Here is a 21,671-nt window from a genome sequence, read left to right on the forward strand (position 1 = left end):
TTCCTTCCTTCCTTCCTTCCTTCCTTCCTTCCTTCCTTCCTTCCTTCCTTCTTTCCTTCCTTCCTTCCTTCTTTCTTTCTTTCTTTTTTAATTTACATTCAAGTTAGTTAGCATATAGTGCAATAATGATTTCAGGAGTAGAATCCAGTGATTCATCCCCTACATATAACACCCAGTGCTCATCCCAACAAGTGTCTTCCTTAATGTACCCATTTAGCCCATCTCCCCACTCACAACCCTTCCAGAAATCCTCAGTTTGTTCTCCATATTTAAGAGTCTCTTATGTTTTGTCTCCCTCCTTGTTTTTATGTTATTTTTGCTTCCCTTCCCTTATGTCCATCTATTTTGTATCTTAAAGTCCTCATATGAGTGAAGTCATATGATATTTGTCTTTCTCTGACTAATTTTGCTTAGCCTAATACCCTCTAGTTCCATCCACATAGTTGCAAATGGCAAGATTTCATTCTTTCTGATTGCTAAGTAATACTCCAGTGTGTGTGTGTGTGTGTGTGTGTATCTCACATCTTCTATCCATTCACCCATCGATGGACATTTGGGCTCTTTCCATACTTTGGCTATTGCTGATAATGCTGCTATAAACATTAGGGTGCATGTGCCCCTTTGAAACAGCACACCTGTATCTCTTGGATAAATACCTAGTAGTGCCACTGCTGGGTCGTAGGGTAGTTCTATTTTTAGTTTTCTGAGGAACCTCCATACTGTTTGCCAGAGTGGCTGCACCAGCCTGCATTCTCACCAACAATGCAGAAAAGATCCTCTTTCTCCACATCCTCACCAACAACTGTTGTTGCCTGAGTTGTCAATTTTAGCCATTCTGACAGGTGTGAGGTGGTATCTCATTGTGGTTTTGATTTATATTTCCCTGATGATGAGTGATGTTGAGCATTTTTTCACATATGGGTTGGCCATCTGGATGTCTTCCTTGGAGAAGTGTCTATTCATGTCTATTGCCCATTTCTTCACTGGATTATTTGTTTTTTGGGTGTTGAGTTTGATAAGTTCTTTATAGAATTTGGATCCTAACCCTTTATCTGATATGTCATTCACAAGTACCTTCTCCCATTCTGTCTGTTGCCTTTTAGTTTTGATGATTGTTTCCTTCACTATAGAGAAACTTTTTATTTTGATGAGGTCCCATAGTTCATTTTTTGCTTTTGTTTCCATTGCCTTCATAGACATGTTGAGTAAGAAGTTGCTGTAGCCGAGGCCAAAGAGGTTGCTGCCTGTTTTCTCCTTAGGATTTTGATGGTTTCCTGTCTTACGTTTAGCTCTTTCATCAATTTTGGGTTTATTTTTGTGTATGGTGTAAGAGTGGTCCAGGTTCATTTTTCTGCATGTCTCTGTCCAGTATTCCCAGCACCATTTGCTGAAGAGACTGTCTTTATTCCATTGGATATTCTTTCCTGCTTTGTCAAAGATTAGTTGGCTGTATGTTTGTGGGTCCATTTCTGGGTTCTCTGTTCTGTTCCATTGCTCTGAGTGTCCTTTCTTGTGCCAGTACCATGCTGTCTTGATGATGATAGCTTTGTAATATTGAAGCTTGAAGTGTGGGATTGTGATGCCTCCTGCTTTGGTTTTCTTTTTCAAGATTGCTTTGGCTATTAGGGGTCTTTTCTGGTTTCATACAAATTTTAGAATTGTTTGTTCTAGCTCTGTGAAGAATGCTGATGTTATTTTGATAGGGTTTGCATTAAATATGTAGATTGTTTGGGTAGTATCCACATTTTAACAATATTTATTCTTCCAATCCATGAGCATGGAATATTTTTTCATTTTTTCTGTGTCTTCTTCAATTTCCTTCATAAGCTTTCTATAGTTTTCAGTGTACATATTTTTCACCTCTTTGGTTAGGTTTATTCTTAGGTATTTTATGGTTTTTGGTGCAATTGTAAATGGGATCGATTCCTTCATTTCTCTTTCTGTTGCTTCATTATTGGTATATAGGAATGCAACCAATTTCTGAGCATTGATTTTTGTATCCTGAGACTTTGCTGAATTCATGGATCAGTTCTAGCAGTTTTTGGTGGAATCTTTTGGGTTTTCCATATAGAGTATCATGTGAAGAGTGAACGTTTGACTTTCTCCTTGCTAATTTGGATGCCTTTTATTCCTTTGTGTTGCTGATTGTTGAGGCTAGGACTTCCAATATATGTTGAATAATAGTGAGCCCTTGTTGTTTGGTTTTTTTTAAACACTTGCTCTATTTTCTTTTCAGGATTTCCCCATGATTGCCTGTATAAGCGTATCAGCAACAACCAGTTCACCATTATTTTTAGGGGAGAATCAGTTGCCATCAGAGACACCACAGGACATTGAAACATCTGAAGAATACCCCCTCTGTGTCTCTTGCAGTAATATATATTCACTTACCAAACAGTCACTTAGCACCAACCTGGAACCAAGCACCTTGCTCCATGCATGACAATACAGTGTTCACAGTGCAATTGCTTTATTCAAGAGGCTTTTAGTCTACTTGGGAAGAAGAACACATCAGTCATGAACTATATATTTTGGTGTGCTGTCTTCTTTTAATGTGCAGACTCTAGACTAAAACAAGCCTGCTTGAAACAGTATTTACTCAAGCGGTGACCCTTCCTGGTGTTTGCCCTCTCAGAATCTTGACTCAGTGGTTGGCTCAGGTGTTTCTATCCCCACTGGAACTGGATCCCAAATCCAACAGGACCTGGCAAGTGGTAGGCACTCGATGATTATTTCTGAATGATTGAATAATTCAACTCAGACATCAAATTATTCTTAAAGGTTATGGATTATTACTGTGACATAAAGTGTATTAAGTATCAAAAAGTAGTAGTTGTAATCCTACTTGATAAACTGAGAAGATTACACAGTTTTCTGTAGGATACAAGTTTATGTTAATAATCATGAAGTTCACACAGGATCCTAAAGCAAGTCTCCCATTATTTGTAATATGAAACTGAAAGGGCGGGCCCACACCGGCTGACTCCATCTTGTTCTGTGTCCTCCACCTTGACCACGCCTCCTCCCCTTGAGTAGCCTCCCGCTTACCCATTCAAACTTCCCGATCAAAACACACCCCGCGACCTGCCTAAGGGGACCCCGACCCTTCCCCAGCCAATCGGCTGAGGCCGCAGCCATTACTCACCAACTGCCCCTAGACCCCTATAAAACCTTTGTGCTTTTGAAACTCGCTCTCTCTCCCCAGCATTTCACCGCTGCGTCAGTGCAGGTAGGTGATTGAGCTCGAGCTAGCTCGAATAAAGGCTCTTTGCTTTTGCATCAGACTCAGCTCCCTGGTGGTCTTTGGGGATCACGAATTCTGGGCATAACAAAACCATGAGAATTTGTAGCACATGGAGTTAATAGACTGTTCTGGAATCATGTATCCAGATTCCCTTCTTACTCTTCCTGCTTGAATGAGCTGGCCTTCTGGGACATGCTGACCTTCTACTTCCAGGGTGTTCTTAAGTGTTTAAAGACTCGTAAGTATTTGTTTGTGCTTTATATCATCTGGATAATGTGTTTGGGCTTGTCTTGTTGTTTCTTGGTTGACCAAGAAAGAGAAATAATCTCAAAGAGAAAGATCATCTTTTTTGGAAAGTTCTGACAAGAACATAGAAAATTAGAAAGAGCTCACTCCCATACTTCAGATTTTGAAAAGCTGGATGATCAAGATCACTTCTCCTGAATCCATCAGAACTAAAGGATCAGATCAACTGGTTAACCCAATATCTAGGGAAATACAGACTCACCCAAGAAAATAGAGTATGCAAACCCTCGCTTACTAAAGACAGGTGCCAGAGGCTCCATAAGCCAGAAAGAATAATTCAGCTCCAACTGTTAACAAATGACTGAAGGCTCGTTGAGTACTGGGAGGCCCTGAGAGTCACAGACTTGGGAAATTCACTGTATCTCTAGGCTTTTGTCCATCAAATTCCCAGCGCTCCTGACAGGCTGGAGTCCAGGATACAGACCAAGGAACTGCCTTCCTCTGGCACAAGCTTGAGGCCTGACAACAGCAGCAGCAGGAGAAGGTCAGAAAGGAGCTTTAACCTGGTGTGGGAAGGGCAGAGAGCCCCACTACTTCAGGGCACAGTGAGCCACTCTGCAGCTGGAGGAAGAGCCAGTGGGGGAAGGGACAGGAACACACCTTATCCCAGACTAAGAGGCTCCACCAGTTGAGGCAAAATCAGGAACACTCAAAAGGCCCAGTCCCCAAACTGAAACACAAAGCACCTGGCTGAGGAGAAGACTGGGCCAAAGCAGAGGTAGTGTCCCCTTCTCTGTCCCAAGCAGGTCAGCCAGCAGGGAACCAAAGGCAGTTCCTGCTGGTGGGGGGACAAGAGGATGAAGATATCAGAGAGAATGAATTTCCTTTGCCCTTCAAGTTCCTTCTAGCTGCACTAAAACTCAGGTGGACACGGGGTAGATTAAGAGGAGAAAATCAAATTTAATTGCAAATGTATGGGGAATCCACACTGACAGTGTGGTGACACGAAGCATATGTGAGTTCAGGAGGTGTAGGAGCCTGAAGATACAAAGGAAAGGAAGACCACTGGCAGGACAGTGAGAGGAGAGGTTTGGGAAACAAATAGGTGCCCTATTATGCAGATACGTTTCTTAGGAAAAGAGGAATCTCTCTTAATAGCTCTCTTCCTGCTACAGGCAGGCAGGTGAGGGAGAGGTAAAGACCTTTTCTGGAATTTGCTGGGTTTTGGCTGCTTTTAACTCAAAATAATGCTAGGGACAAAGTAGCCCATCTGGGGAAGGCCTGCTCTTGGCTCCTATAAAGATAAATCATCCTGAAGCGTATCCCAAAGAGAATACTCACAGTGAATAGGAACAAAGCCCTCAGGCCAACACCCCTACCTACGAAGAAAGAAAGGAGAGAGGGGAGAGGGCTGTGAAAGCAGCAGCAGACACAAACCCAGGCCCCTAGATGAGACAGACTGAACCCCCTCCACCACACTGAACAAAAGAACAGGCACACACATCTCCATTCCAAAAAATATATATCCTAATTACCTCAGTGTCTTAGCCTACTGACATGTCTGCATTTTGATCAAAAATTATTAAACACATGCAAATAAGAACGAGGGGGCGGTGCCCCCAGGCCCCTAAAACAGTCCACACTTGCCCTCTGAGTCCCTGTGCCCACAGGAGAGTGAGCAACAGTTAGCACATTCAACAACAACAAAAAACCACAACGGTGACAAGAAACTCCGTGACAGGTTGAGTGATAAAGACTTCAAAGAAAGGAGAAGTTTTCTATTTTAAGGCCTTGGAAAGCACTTTTCTTCCTGCTGTTTAAGTAGGAGGCCTCCCATTTGCCTTTTGCACTGGACCCTGTAAATTATAAGCCTCCAAAAATTTACAGCCATGAGTGTAGTGTGGGGAGAGTGGAGGGGCTGGGGTCTGGTGTGGGTTTGGGCAGGAAGGAGAACGAAGAATGATAAGGAAATGAGGAATGTCATTTTGGGACCAAAGTGTTGGGACCTGGGCAGAGACACCAATGGTCATAACAGATGCAGAAGGAGAAGGGGGCCAGAAGACAGACTGTCAGCAAAAAGATTTAGGGGTCCCAGTGGGCAAAAAGACAAAACATAGCTTTCCTGACACAAGAAAAGTCATTTTAGGCCCACAGCCATCCTGTAAAAGAAGGTAAGAACAGCCACTATCAGGCCAGGAGATAGCCTAATGCTATCACAAGAAATCAGTGGTAAATTTCCCAGACCTTCAAAAGTCAAGACTGACCTGACACACGCTCTTGAGTTATCTTCATAGGATGTGAACTCCTCAGAGCACCCAGATGCTGGAAGCTACTGGAGCCAGGGAATCGGTAATGCCCACTCCTGCTGGCCTCATGACTGACCTGAACTCTGTCACCTTCAGATGACTTTTGCCCCAGTACCATGCTGAATTCCCCATTGCACAACCCCCTTCATGAGAATGTGTGCATCACCCTCATTTAGAACTTCCTCAATTTTGTTGTTCGGGGAAGCACTGCTTTGGGAAATCTCCCCGGCGTTCTCCTTACTTGTTGCAAGTAAAACCCTTCCTTGTCCTATTCTTTGGCTCAATTGTGTCTTTTGGCTCAACACCCACCAACAGGCAAGTACAGTTGTGGGTAATAGAAGGAGGAGGAAGAGAATGTGGAGGAGGAGAAGGGAACAGAAGAGGGTTGGAAGTTGAAGTGGAGCAGAGCCACTCAATCTTCAGCTCAGCTCCTGTGGGCAGAGGTGAGACACAACCAGGGGTGCAGGAAACAGCTGGCACATGAGTCATGGTTCCAATGAGGATCTGTGACTTTCTCAGCATAGGGATTGATGGCAGGCCACGCCCAAGATGGGCCACTTTGGCATGAATATTACTGTGAGTTAAAAGTAATCAAAACCCAGCAGATCCGGGAAAAGTTCTTGCCTCCCCTTGAACTGTCTAAATTTACACTGGAAAAAGAGACTGTACCAGGAAGAGAACTATTAAGAGAGATTCCTCTTTACCTAAGAAACTTATCTGCATCTGCATAATAGGGCACCTTTGTTCTCCAAAGCTCTCCTCTCACCTTCTCACCAATGGTCTTCCTCCCCTTTGTATCCTCAGACCTCTACCCCTTTCCCGAGCTCACATCAACTTCATGTTGCCTCACTGTCTTTGAAATCCTATGTCTGTGTGGAACCCCTGTATATACAAAACTAAATTTGATTTTCTCCTGTTAATCTGTCTCCTGTTAAATGAGACAGTTTAGTCCAGCTAGAAGAATCTTGAAGGGCAGAGGGAATTCTTCCTCCCCAACACTAGCCAGCTCCACTTCTGCACGAATGCTCACCTTCAGTGAACAGAAGACAAGTTCTGAAGGAGGAGAAAGGAGGGGGGCTTCTCAAGAGAGACAGCAAACTGGGGACAAGACGGAGTGGCTGTCGGGTCACTGACAGTCGTGTGCTCCCTGGACACAGGAGCCCCAAAGGAGAAACAGGGGAGGTGTTTGGAGCTCAGCTAGCAGGGTGCCCACCCTCAGGGAGCAGGGCATCGTCCATGTCCCCAGACCTCCCTGAGGCCCTCCTTGTGGCTCATTGGTGTTCAGGCCTTGAGCACCCTCGTGTTTCTCTAACAGCCTTTGCTGGGTGCCCCCCAAATACCATCACAGCTCTTGAATTTCTCCCTCCACAAGACCCAGATGTGAGCGCCGTCCCCACACAGCCCCACACACTCATCTGATGTGCCCTCCCCCACAGAAACCTCAGCTTCCCTGCGGTAGAAATCCACTGTCCCTGGTGACCACGTGCCTTTTACTGAGCTTCTCACTCCTCCACCACACTCTGCCTCCTGTTTCTCTTCTGTCTGGCTGACCTCCAGCAACATTTCCTGCATCTACTCTGTGCGCTTCTCGCCTTTCACACCAAATCTCTTGTACTAAGAGAGCTTTGGACTGAGCATCAAGATAATTCCAGGCTGGGACACCCACTGGATGCAGTGAGTTGGTGAAATCATATCAGTATCTGGCCTCCGTTTCCTCATCAGCAACATGGCTGTGCTGAAAGAACTGAATATTTTCTAACAGCACTTTGGGATCTGAAATTCTTCCTGTGTTCCTGTCTTCCTGTGTCTTCCTGTGCTCCTGTCTGCTTCCATCCACGTGTTCTGCTCCTCCCCGCTCGGTAGCCATGGTTCACCTCACCTTCACCTCAGCTCCCTGGACCTCCCCTCCCTGTCCTCCTACTCCCCACCCGTTCAATCCAACTTCAGTCCTTCCTTCCACTTTCACACCTAAGGCATTGTTTTCTCATATGACCCTTGGATTCCTGTGTGCAAATATACCAAACTCTGGCAAGAAGGCATGCTCCACAGCTTGCAAAGGGGATATAATAAAAACCCTCAGAAATGCAAGATTTTTAAGTCTTTTAGTTCTTTTTTAAATTGTTTTTTTCAACGTCTTTATTTTTTATTTTTGGGACGGAGAGAGACAGAGCATGAACGGGGGAGGGGCAGAGAGAGAGGGAGACACAGAATCAGAAACAGGCTCCAGGCTCCGAGCCGTCAGCCCAGAGCCCGACGCGGGGCTCGAACTCGCGGACCGCGAGATCGTGACCTGGCTGAAGTCGGACGCTTAACCGACTGCGCCACCCAGGCGCCCCCTTTTGGTTCTTTTTTAATGCAGAGCTGCATTCATAATGAAATAAGGGAAACACCCAGAGAATAAAACAAGAAGAAATGGGAAACTGGCAAGACCAACATGGCGCATGAGCATATAAGACGCTGTGTGGGTTGCCTGAAGATTAGTTGTTCTGGCCGCTTTGCTTGAATCAGGTGACAAGGCCTGAGACCAGGCAAATAGGTGAAAGTTGCCACGGAGGCTTCTGCTGTCTCCTTCAGTGACAGGAGGGACCAGGAAAAACACACCCAATTGTACAGAAGAGGAAGTTGTCCATCTGTGTATTCCCTGAATGTTGGCTCCTTTGTTTGCTTGTTTCTCATTGTAAGAATTACTAATCACAAGTGTGATATTGGAGTTCACAATATTCTACTTGTGTACACAATGCAGTAAATTAAAATAACAGATGATTCCTTGTGACACTTGGTGAATTTTAACACAAAGTTAATCTCAAAAGAGCCGCCCTCATCAACAAGCTGCAAAGGATTCCCACACATAAAGCCTTTCCTAATATAAGGGCACAACCCAAAATTAAAGAACACGGAGAAAAATAATTCATCATGAAGTTAAGTTAGCAGACAGATAAGTAATACGTTAGATCCCTCAAGAAATCACACATAGGGAAAATTATATTTTAAAAGCTGAAAGATATAAAAAGAAATAATACCAGAAAAGAAAAAGCCATTATCAAAACCTACGAGAAAGATTTTTTAATAGCAAATTAAAGGTTCTAGAAATAAAAATTCTAACCACTGTAATTAAAAGCTCAGTGGATGGGGGCGCCTGGGTGGCTCAGTCGGTTAGGCATCCAAATTCAGCTCAGGTCACGTTCTCACAGCTCGTGGTTCGAGCCCCACGTCCGGCTCTGTGCTGACAGCTCAGACCCTGGAGCCTGCTTCTGATTCGGTGTCTCCCTCGCTCTAGCCCTCCCCCGCTCACGCTCTGTCTCGCTCTGTCTCTCAAAAATAAATAAACATTTAAAAGAATTTAAAAACAACAAGCTCAGTGGATGGAGTAAGCAACAACTAGGGATGTACTGATCGCTTTTTTTTTTTTTTTTTGGATCTGGTTTATTTTGCCAGGACCCTTGTTATCAGATAGAAAGTAGGTAAGGATACGCTTTTGCTGTGTGTTGTTTACTCAAAGTTCTACCTAGAGCATCCTCTACAAAAACTATTTTAAGAAGGTTTTGCTTTTCCGTAATATGTTCTGAAAATGCTATGTAATGTTCATTTATTATCCTGCAAGGACTGTTGTATGCTTGTTTACTTTGCTATCTTGCCCACTGCCCAATTCACTAGAAGAAAACTTTGTATTGGTCTGCTGGGGCAGCCATGACAAAGTACCACAGACTGTGTGGCTCAGACATGGATTTCTACTGGTTCTAGAGACCAGAAGTCCGGGACCAAGATGTCAACAGGTTTGGTTCCTTCTGAGGCCTCTCTCTTTGGCTTGTAGGTGGACAGCCATCTTACCTCTGTGTCTGCACCTCATATTTCCTCTGTGCATCCGTGCTGTCTCTTTGGGTCCAAATTTCCTCTTCTTTTAAGGACACCACTCATAGTGGACTAGGGCCCACCCTATGGCCTCATTTTAACTACTCTTTAAAGGCCTATTTCCAAATACAGTAACATTCTGAGATACTAAGGGTTAGGGCTTTAGCATATGAATTCCAGGGAGACACAGCTCAGCCCATAACACTGGATATTTTCACTTTTCAAAACCTTCTTCACTTTCAAATGTGGTTTTTTTAAACAGGGATGTTGTTGATTTCTAGACTTCAGAGACTATTGCTCTGGCTTATGAAAGTAACCCTTAACCTCCCCAAAGCCTATAACTCTGTATTGTTTTCTTATTAATAACTATTGCCCTGATAGGTATGTTTAAGTCAACATCTGTTTTCTAAAATGTACAAGTAACTTTGGTTTTTCTTTATGGAGCCCCCCCCCCAAAAAAAAACTCATTTTTCCTCCTCTTCCACGAGGTGCACTTGAAGGTGAAGAGTTACTCTTAGGAGTATTAAGATTTCTTATAAATCTAAAATAATTAATGGCACAGGGATAGACTTCCAGAAGATGGAAGCAGAATAACGAGTTCAGGAACAGATCCATATAAGGGTGCCTGGATGGCTCAGTCGGTTAAGCATTCAACTTCGGCTCAGATCATGAGCTCATGGTTCGTGGCTTGCATTGGGCTCTGTGCTGACAGCTCAGAGCCTGGAGCCTGCTTCAGATTCTGTGTCTCCCTCTCTCTCTCCCCGTCCCCCACTCACACTCTGTCTCTGTTTCTCTCTCTCTCTCTCTCTTCCTCTCCCTCTCTCTCAAAATGAATAAACATTAAAAAAAAAAAAAAGAAACAACAACAGATGAACATAAGGGAAGGGAAACAAAAATAATATAAAAACAGGGAGGGGGACAAAACAAAACAGACTCATAAATATGGAGAACAGGGGCACCTGGGTGGCGCAGTCGGTTAAGCGTCCGACTTCAGCCAGGTCACGATCTCGCGCTCCGTGAGTTCGAGCCCCGCGTCGGACTCTGGGCTGATGGCTCAGAGCCTGGAGCCTGTTTCCGATTCTGTGTCTCCCTCTCTCTCTGCCCCTCGCCCGTTCATGCTCTGTCTCTCTCTGTCCCAAAAATAAATAAACGTTGAAAAAAAAATTTAAAAAAATAAAATAAAATAAAAAAATAAAATAAAATAAATATGGAGAACAAACTGAGGGTTGCTGGAGGGGTTGTGGGAGGGGGGATGGGCTAAATGGGGAAGGGGCATTAAGGAATCTACTGAAATCATTGCTTCACTATATACTAACTAATTTGGATGTAAACTTTAAAAAATAAAAAATTAAGTTAAAAAAAATTTTTTTAATGTTAAGTCACTCGTAAAAAAAAAACAGATCCATCTATATGGACACAATGTAATTGGTATTGCGTATCGCTGGTATTAATCAAGTGACTAACATTGAAAAAAATAAGACGCTACTCCTATTTTACACCATGCACAAAAATCAGGTCCAGGTATATTGTAGATCTAAATGTAAAAGGTAAAATAATTAAGCTTCTCAAAAGTAAAATACTACGGTCATTTTCACAGTGTGATCCCCAGACCAACAGAATCAGCATCATCTGGAAATTGTAAGAAATGCAACTTCTTGGACCTCTTTCCTGACCTAAAGAATGAGAAACTCTGGCGAAAACGTGAGAAACGTGAGAAAATTCTTAGCACAAAAACGCAGGAGACAGGCAGAGTGGCTGCAGCTAGATTCTCTAACCAGTTGCCTTTGCAACAGCTGGGCTGAGGACGCGTGAGGCAGGACACAGGAGGTGCCTGAAACCAAGTTTGTATAAGCAAACAAACAAAAGATATAATATATACACAAAGTCAATGAATTCTTTCATAGGGAGACTTCAAGACCGCCGGTCTGTTCAGTAACTAACTCCCAGTGACGTCTAGTGGTGAAATACAGACATTCACCACCGTCAAGTTCCCACGCTTCAATAGTGTCTAAAGACAGTCCCCACCGAGAATTCTATGCTATTCAGACTCACTGGTTCTGAATTAAAACCTCAGTGCCTGATGTGGACAGTCACCTGCAGTGACATCTGTTCATCTGCTGGGATCCTTATCTGAACCCATCACTTTAAGGAGAGAAGGCAAACATGACCTGGTACCTTGGAAGTGAACTACATTGATGTGGGGAGCTTTGTAGTAAGACTTTGCCGTAAGCAGAGGATTTTATCTAACTGTGGCTACTTCCCCCATATTTTTTCCCACAGTTACCGTTAGCCTTAAATGAGATCTCTTTTTCACATTTGTAATCTAAAAGTCCTAATTTCTCTGGCTTTGGAGAGGCATTCTGCTTAAATCTCCGAATTAAAGTATCTATGAAAAAGTATACCACGTAAATTCCATTAGGCCAGTTTAATTCCCTTATTTTAAAACCACAATGAAATGATTTCTTTTTTTTCCCCAATTTTATTTATATTTTATTTAAACAAAATATTATATTTATATTTTATTAAATATAAATATATTTGTATTCACTGGATCAACTCTTTTTCATATGAAAAAAATATATGTACATGGTAAAAGGTAACTGGCAATTCAGAGGTTGAATTTTACCTGTAAAGGATTTGCTTCTGTGGTTTTTCTTTTATAGCCATTATTCACACCAAAATGGAACTTTCCCGGGGCGCCTGGGTGGCTCAGTCGGTTAAGCGGCCGACTTCGGCTCAGGTCACGATCTCGCGGTCCGTGAGTTCGAGCCCCGCATCGGGCTCTGGGCTGATGGCTCAGAGCCTGGAGCCTGCTTCCGATTCTGTGTCTCCCTCTCTCTCTGCCCCTCCCCCGTTCGTGCTCTGTCTCTCTCTGTCTCAAAAATAAATTAAAAACGTTAAAAAAAATTATTTAAAAAAAATTAAAAAAACAAAATGGAACTTTCCCAAATGGCATTGTACAGATCTAAATATTATTATATACAGTTTTAGCCACTATAAATTTTCTTTTGTGTTGGTTTTGCTGCTGTTTACGTTTATTTTAAAATTTAGATGAAGCAAAAATAGTTGAGCTCATTGATTTCCATTTTAATGAGATAATCCATGATCTTCCTTTGTCCCAGATTAGTTTATTATGTTGCTAATTGGGCTGTGTACTTTGCAGACTGTATACTACCTGGGCAGGTTCTGGGCTGAGAAAAGAGCCCGCAACAGGAGTAAATGTTCTCCATTATATAAATTATCATGTCACCTACAAACAAAGAGAGCTAAGCTTCTGGTTTGATAGTTTGAGGCTGTAATTTCTTTCTTTGCCTTATTAGCTCTTAGTTAATAAGGATGGGACAACCAGTGCAATGCTGAATACAGTCAGCATTTCCTGGCTCCGATCTTAGAGGAAAAGCATACAATGTCCCCATTTAGTCTGGTGTTAGCAGGTGACGCCCTTCATCAAATTGAGAAAGTTCTCCTTTATTCCTAGGTTACTGGAAGTTTTTATCATGAGGAGGTGGTGGGTGTTTCAAATGTTTTACCTGTATCTGTTGAAATAATATGATCACCCTCCTATATTCTGCCAACATGGCGAATTCAAATGTTCGATTGTCAAATATCAAGCTGATCTTCCTCATCTGGGGTAAACCCCACCTGTTCAATACACTGCTAGATTTTATTAAATTGTGTTAAGGGTTTTTGTACTTGAGTTTATAAGAAATATTGGTGTTAATTTTTCTTTTCTTATCATTTCTTTGTAAGTTTTTCTTATTAGGGATACACAGAGATCATAAATAGGGAACTTTTTGCTTTTAATCCACATTTTCAAATATATTGGCATAAAGTTTTCCTACAAGTCCCACTATATTCCTTTAATAAGGATGTGTGGTAATATCTTTTTATACTTAATACGGATCATTTGTTTTTTCTCTCTCTTGTCTTGATCATGTTGGATAAGTATCAATTGAATTAATCTGTTGGGTTTACTTTGTTCTGTTCTTGCCTCTTTTTTTTTCTTTTTTTTTTTTAACGTTTATTCATTTTTTTGAGAGACAGAGAGAGAGCGAGTTGGGGAAGGGCAGAGAGAGAGGGAGACACAGAATCCAGAGCAGGCTCCAGGCTCTGAGCTGTCCCCACAGGGCCTGACGCGGGGCTTGAACTCACGAACCGTGAGATTATGACCTGAACCGAAGTCGGATGCTTAACTGACTGAGCCACCCAAGCACCTCTGTTCTTGCTTAAGAGGCACGCCTAGATCACTGATTTTAAATTTTCTTTACTGTTGTTTTAATACAAGTATTTGAACTCTGTGGCTCCTTGCTTTGCACCACTTTTGAAGAATCTCATGCATTCTGATATGCTATGTCTTTATCACCCTTCAGTTACAAGTATTTTCTAATCTCCCTTTTGAATCCTTCATTAACCCATGAATTGTGTGGAATTTTGCTGCTTAACTTTCAAATATTTGACTTTTTTTAGATGTCTTATTATTATTGATTTCCAATTCAATTCCATGGTAATCAGAGAATACACTCAGAGTGATTTCAATTCTCTCATATTACTGAGACTGCTTTATGGCCTCGCGTGTGGTCTCCAATGATTAGCGTTTCGTGTGTGGTGGGAAAAAACATATATTCGGAATTTGTAAGATGTAATTAATGCTCAGTAGGTCATGTTGGTGATAGTGTTGTTTGAATCTTCTATACCCTTATTGATTTTTGTTCATTTATTCTATCAGTTACTGAAAACAGGTGTGTCAAAATCTCCAATCATGATTTTTATTTATTTGTCCCTTTGATTCTACCAATCTTCCCATCATGAATTATGGAATTCTGTTACTAGGTGCATTGACAGTTAGGATTTGTTTGCCTTCTTTATGAATTGATCATTTTATCATTATGAAGTATTCCTGTGACTTACCATGCCCAGATCTCTCCAGTCCCTCCTTTATATCCGAGTTACAGTTGGTATTGTTTCTTTTTATCCTGAAAGACTGCCAGGTGCATTTCTTAGTCTACTGGCAACAAATCCTCTCAGCTCTCATTTATCAGAAAATATCTTTACTTGACCTTTAGTTCAGAAGGATAGTTTTGCTGGGTATTTCCAGCATTCTGTAGAATTTTAAGTCTACAGTTTTGTGTCTCAACATTGGAAAGATACCATTCCATTGACCTCTAGCTTACCTTTCTAGTGGGAAGGCAATACTCTTCTTACCTTTGTCCTATACATACTGGCTTTTTGTCGTGACTGCTTTTAGGATTTTCTCTTTATTTTTGGTTTTCTGCATATTCGCTATGACATACGTGGGTGTGGTTTCCTTGGAAGGTATCCTGCTTGGGATTTACTAGGATTTTTGAATTTTGTGAACTCATATTCTTCCATCCACACTGGGGAAAATTTGACCATTATTCCTAAAAAGCAGTGTTCTGCCTCTATCCAATTCTTATAACCCAAGTCAAAGATATTGTTCAGTTATTTTAGCTTTTCAGCCTTTTTCCCCAGTGTTTTCTTTCAGAAAATTTTATGACCCTTTCTTCCAGATCACTGACTCTTTCTTCTGCAGTGTTTATTCTGTTGGTAAGGTCTTCCAATATGCTTTTCTTTTTCCAGAACACATTCTGTGCATTATTAAAATTTTCATACATTCTATGAGATTCCCCATATGTTCACCCATTCTTTTTAGCTTGACTTATAAATTTCTAAATGCATATATGTATTTTGAATGGAAAAAGGCTTCATTTGGAAAAAGGCTTCATGTATTTTGAATGGAAAAAGGCAGTGACACAAGCCAAACATATTGATAATACTAATTTTAAGCTTCTTTTCTTCTGGTTTCAACATCTGGGTTATCAGTTGATCTGTTTCTTCTTCTTATTATTTTTATGCATCTCAATTTCCTCACATACCTCATGATGTTTTATGACGTGCTAGACATTGTCCATAGACAATGTGGAGACTGAATTACTCAGTTCCTCTACTTTGTTTCTATTTCTTTTTCTAAATTTTTTTTAATGTTTATTTATTTTTGACAGAGAGACAGAGCATGAGCGGTGGAGGGACAGAGAGAGAGGGAGACACAGAATCTGAAGCAGGCTCCAGGCTCTGAGCTGTCAACATAGAGTCCGACGTGGGGCTCAAACTCACGAACTGTGAGATCCTGACCTGAGCGGAAGTTGGACGCTCAACCAACTGAACCACCCAGGCACCCTTCTATTGCTTTTTTTAAATAACTTTTTAAATAACTCTGTTTTAACATTTATTTATTATTTTTGAGAGAGTGTGTGAGCAGGGGAGGGATAGAGAGAGAGGGAGACACAGAATCCAAAGCAGGCTCCAGGCTCCGAGCCATCAGCACAGAGCCCGATGCGGGGCTCAGATCCATGAACCGAGAGATCATGACCTAAGCCGAAGTCATATGTTTAACAAAATGAGCCACCCAGGCACACTTCTCCATTTTTATTTCCAAGACTGTGCAATCTCTTTCCAATACATGACTGCTAAAGCAAGGAGGTGATTACTCAGATTGCCCCAAGTATGAAATTAATCTTGGCTTAGGTGGCAGTTTTTAAAATTGACCTCATCTCTTAGTCTACCTCCTAGAGTCACAGCAGTTCCTGCCACGTCTGACTACTTTGGTCTCATCAGTGTTTGATCCTGGAACCTGGTGGGAGTTGAACGTGTTTCATTTTTTGAGTCCGTGGTAGAAAAGCCATCTGTTTCTAGAAATCGCAAGGACACATGAGGCCAGAGTCTTTTCTGCTTTACGGCCCCACCCACACTGTCCTTTTCTCAGCACAACAGGAGTGGGAAGCCAGGGAGAATTGTTTAGTCAAGTAAATTATTGCTATATTTCAGGGTCTCTGAAACCACTGACCCCAGCTCACCTCCACCACTCCCGGCTCATCTCTCTGAGGGCTGGCAGGCTTTCTCCTCCAATGTTGCCTCCATAGCTGTGTGTAAAGGGGGTTGGCAGGCTTTCTCCTCCAACGTTGCCTCCATAACTGTGCCTCTCTCTGGAAATCAGTCTGTTGGGGGTTTCCTTGTTTCTATCAATAGTTTCATAGATAAGTACAATTTTTATAATATCTGAAATTATTGGTGTTACTATGGAAACAAAGATCTTCCACATCCTTTCATATCCCAGCCAGAAAATTGCTTATTGTGTATAGATTATAGCCACTGCAAGGAAAACTATAGTTTCATCATTTTTTTCTCTAACTGATCTGGTTCTCCCCATACTTATCTCCTGCTTGGTGAAAAGAAAGGAAGAAAGAAAAGAACACAGTTATGTTTAAATCTCAGTGTGAGATCAAGGACTCCATTTTTCTTTCATGAGGCTAGTTGGTCCTACTGTGCAAACAGAACACAGACAGGACATATTCTTAGAGGCTGTGACACACAAAGGTCAGGATCTCTCTAACTCTACTTCTTCCAAAGCAAACAGTCAGAGAAAATGTATGACAGATGAAAAGCCAACACAAGCAGAGCCTGGAGTTGTTGCAGCAGAAGAGGCAGAAACTGGGCTTCCAGGATGCCGAGGGGATGCCAGAGAAGTATATGGCTGACACCAGAAAAGCAGAAAATGGGGCAGTGGGGAACCAAGGGTGACAGGGTCCAGACTAGGGGTGCAGAAGCAGAGCAGGGCATGGTATCCCTGGGATGAGTTCCAGAGGAAGTGTGCTGCAAGGAAGTGAAAACTGGGTCTGAAACACCCAATCTGAGGCCAGATCTCAATAGCGGTCCGGGCAAAGGCAAATTGTCTTTGGAGAAAAGATTTCTTCAATTATGCTGGCCAAATTCACATAGATTAAAAACAATTATGGGGCGCCTGGGTGGCGCAGTCGGTTAAGCGTCCGACTTCAGCCAGGTCACGATCTTGCGGTCCGTGAGTTCGAGCCCCGCGTCGGGCTCTGGGCTGATGGCTCAGAGCCTGGAGCCTGTTTCCGATTCTGTGTCTCCCTCTCTCTCTGCCCCTCCCCCGTTCATGCTCTGTCTCTCTCTGTCCCAAAAATAAATAAAACGTTGAAAAAAAAAATTTAAAAACAATTATGACCTCAAAGAATACCAAGCCCTTATGCCAGTAGAAACACAAAACAATATAAGTCAATTGCCTAGGACTAAAATATTATGGTTGTTGGAATTGGAATGTGGAATTCTGAAAGACAACTGAGAATGTAATTACAAAGACAACTGTACATAAAAACCTATCAGAAGTGACCATGGGGGAGGGGAAGGAAAAAAAATAGAGAGGGAGGGAGTCAAACCATAAGAGACTCTTAAAAACTGAGAACAAACTGAGGGTTGATGGGGGGTGGGAGGGAGGGTAGGGTGGGTGATGGGCATTGAGGAGGTCACCTGTTGGGATGAGCACTGGGTGTTGTATGGAAACCAATTTGACAACAAATCTCATATTTTAAAAAAAAGAAGCGACTATCTAGAAATTAAAGGTAAACTGATGATGTAATGAACTCCATGGATGTGTCAAAGAGCATAATAGATATAGCTGAGGAATGATTTAGAGGGAAGGAAGATACTTCTGAGGCACTTGTCCTGAATGCAGTAAAAAGATAAGGAATGGAAAAATACAAAAGAGAGGGTAAGAGATACAGAGGAGAAAAGATGAAAAAGAGAGAAGACAGCTTACAGGATTTATGGAACATGATCAAGCAGACTCATATACACGTTATGACGCGGGTCTCAGAAAGAGAAGAGAGAAAGGGGCGCCTGGGTGGCGCAGTCGGTTGAGCGTCCGGCTTCAGCCAGGTCACGATCTCGCGGTCCGGGAGTTCGAGCCCCGCGTCGGGCTCTGGGCTGATGGCTCAGAGCCTGGAGCCTGTTTCCGATTCTGTGTCTCCCTCTCTCTCTGCCCCTCCCCCGTTCATGCTCTGTCTCTCTCTGTCCCAAAAATAAATAAACGTTGAAAAGAAAAAAAAAATAAAAAAACAAAAAAAAAGAAAGAGAGGAGAGAGAAAAGGGGGCAAAAAACTTGTTCATAGAAATGACCAGCAACGTGCATGGCATGGAGGAAGAAACGAACATCCAGATCCAGGAAGCCCAAAGCAATCGCCAGATAAGATAAATCCAAAGTGACCCACACCAAGATGCATAATAATTATATTGTCAAAAGGCAAAGACAAAGACGTTAATGAAAGGAGATAAAAAGCAACAAAAGAAAAAAGCGATTCGTTACACACCCAGAAAGCTCCGAAAGATCACGGGCAGATCATCCAACACAGACTGTTGAGCTTTCTGTGAGCTTCACGGAGACGGCAAAGCCAAGCCACTAGTAGGTACCAGAAAGATAGAGAGGGAGGAATCAAAGCATACCAGTATCCGCAGAAAAAGGTAACTGTTTATAGCTGCACGTATACTTGGTATAAAAACATACTTCTGGGGAACTCATTGATCCAAGGAGAAATCATGCTAAAAATGTACAAGAATTTAGGGCTAAAGAACAATAAAAACACAACATATCAGTACCTGTGAGACACACGGCCCAGTTTCGGACAAGAGTCTACCCATCAGCGGCTCGATTCATATCTTTACTTTGTTGCTCAAACCTTGCAAAGCTGTGATGTGTTTGCTGCTCTACTTTCTAAATTTCTTTTTTAATGTTTATTTACTTTTGAGGGAGAGAGAGAGAGAGAGAGGCAGAGACAGAGCATGAGCGGGGGAAGGGGAGGGGGAGGGGCAGAGAGAGAGGGAGACACAGAATCCCAAGCAGGGTCCAGGTTCCGAGCTGTCAGCACAGAACCCGATGTGGGGCTCGAACCCACAAACTGAGACCGTGACCTGAGCTGAAGTCAGCGGCTTAACTGACTGAGCCACCCAGGTGCCCCTGGCTACTCTACTTTCTAAGAATAGTGAGAACTGTATTGAAATCACCCCTGAAGCTCCCTCCATTTTTGCCTAGACTTGAAAACGCTTCTGTTTTCAGAATGAAACGCTGAAAATCAATGAGCTAAATGGCTAATTTAAGAGATCACTGAATGGCCTGGGTGTGCTTTGGTGGCAGTGGCTGGGGACCAGAACAGCCTGCAGGCTTGCAGACCCAGTGTGGGTGACTGGGAGGGGGTCTAGCCAACCAGGTTTAGCATTAAATGGGGTTTTCTGCACGAAAGGGGCAACTATGTGGGATGGGCTGAGTATTTCATGGCAGTGGCCTTTTTTTTTTATAATTTTTTTAAATGTTTATTTATTTTTGACAGAGAGAGAGAGAGAGAGACAGAGCATGAGTGGGGGAGGGGCAAAGAGAGAGGGAGACACAGAATCCAAAGCAGGCTCCAGGCTCTGAGCTGTCAGCACAGAGCCCGACGCGGGGCTCGAACTCACAGACTGCGAGATCATGACCTGAGCCGAAGTCGGACACTCAACCGACTGAGTCACCCAGGCGTCCCTTGGCAGTGGCCTTCTTATCGACACCAAGAAGCAAAGATCCCAGCTGCCAGGTCAGAGCGTGATTCATGAGTGCAGAAAACATGATTATGGGGACAGGATACAGTGGGATGCCAAGCAGGTTCCGTGACGACCAGATCCCTTGGGGGGAAATGGCAGACAGCAAGCTAAATACCAAACACCCTGACGTGTGCCACGCAGAGCTGAATGCCATCATGAACACAGATTGCACACCACAGGTGTGAAAGGTACGTTTCCTTGTTCCTATGTAACGAATGTGCTAAGCTTATCATCCAGGCAGGTATAAAAGGAGTTATTTTGATGTCTGATGATTTACACCGTGACAGTGATGAGACAGTAGCTACGAGGCTCCCATTTGATTTGGCTGGGGTTACATTTGGGAAGCATAGGCAAGACTTTCATCGATTTTGATTCAGTGAACAGCAGACCTAGGCAGAAGCTTCGGTGAGTCACTTCTCATTAAAGCTCTGGGAGACTGGAATTATCACCTGCTAAGAAGATGCTGATGCCTTCATCTTGAGGTTACAGTAACTTTTTAATAGTCAATACGGCAAAAGTAGACATCTAAACAATAGGAAGCCACACATCTTCCTGTCTCTTCTGTCACATGGAATCTACATTTGTTTAAACGATTGATTTAGGGCTTAAAATGAAGGAGGCTATAGATGGCCTGCCATGTAGGTGGGGGATGCCTCCCCCCTTTTTCTCCTGGTTTGCTGGGGGGCCATGCTTCCGCAGAAAGGCACCTGCTCTCTGTCATCACCTGCTCTTTACCTGCTACATTGCTGGAAAGACCAATAAATACTTGTGTGTTCTTAGTGGGCATGAGCAGACACATCGATTTGAACATCTGGCCCCAATGAGGCACATGGTGTCCTTGGGCAAAAAAAGTGAAACCCGAATGATAGTAGCCTTAAAGTCTTTGCTTTCGAGGGTCAAGGAGAACACCCACGCACCTACCCACCCCAAATCCCAGATAAGAAGGCGCATCTGCCCTTACAGATGATGAGCATAACTGAGCCAAGGACCCCTTCTCTGCACCTGCTATCCTGCCACACACAGAGTCACGGCCCCTTGTCCCTCTAGGGGTGGGGACCCCTGTTGTCCAGCTGCTTGTTTTGGTGTGTTGGTCGCAGAAGTCCTCCCTTTATGAATTCCTCCTGTTGCAGAGAGGCTGTACGGATGGAGGGAGCAGAGCACCCCCCCTCCTTCCCTATGCGTGTGGTCTTCCATGTGTCAGAACACCTACTCTCCACGACCCTCCGCGACAGGAGAGTGTGAGTGAAGAGTGAGAAACCGGGGCCACGGGAGCAGCTTATTCCGGATCGGTAGGTGGAGGGAGCTCACGGGTGCTCCTGGAGCTGCGCCTTCATCAACGTTAATTCCACTTCCTGGCCACTGTGTGCTGGGGAATCCGTGCCATGCCCTCCTCTATAATCTCACTTAATCTTTCATTAAACACACCCAGTACCTTTGCTGAGACAATGTTTCTGTATCCTAAAGATTACGACCTTATCATAGTGCCCATGTGTTCATGTCCATGAAGGGATAAGCACGAGTCTACGCTCTGGGGTATCAAAGGTGACTTGGGTCCCGCAAGGGGAGTGACGGATGCTGTGTGG

The 21,671-nt window shown here is 43.2% G+C and overlaps 1 pseudogene; it reads left to right on the plus strand.

The window, feature by feature from the left end:
- The first annotated feature begins 13,221 nt into the window (after positions 1-13,221).
- Positions 13,222-20,497, plus strand: LOC121015454 (deoxycytidylate deaminase-like; annotated as a pseudogene).
- The last annotated feature ends 1,174 nt before the right edge of the window (positions 20,498-21,671 follow it).

The sequence above is a fragment of the Herpailurus yagouaroundi genome, unplaced genomic scaffold, assembly GCF_014898765.1.
Source record: "Herpailurus yagouaroundi ecotype Mexico unplaced genomic scaffold, PumYag 207, whole genome shotgun sequence".
Classification (NCBI taxonomy): domain Eukaryota; kingdom Metazoa; phylum Chordata; class Mammalia; order Carnivora; family Felidae; genus Herpailurus; species Herpailurus yagouaroundi.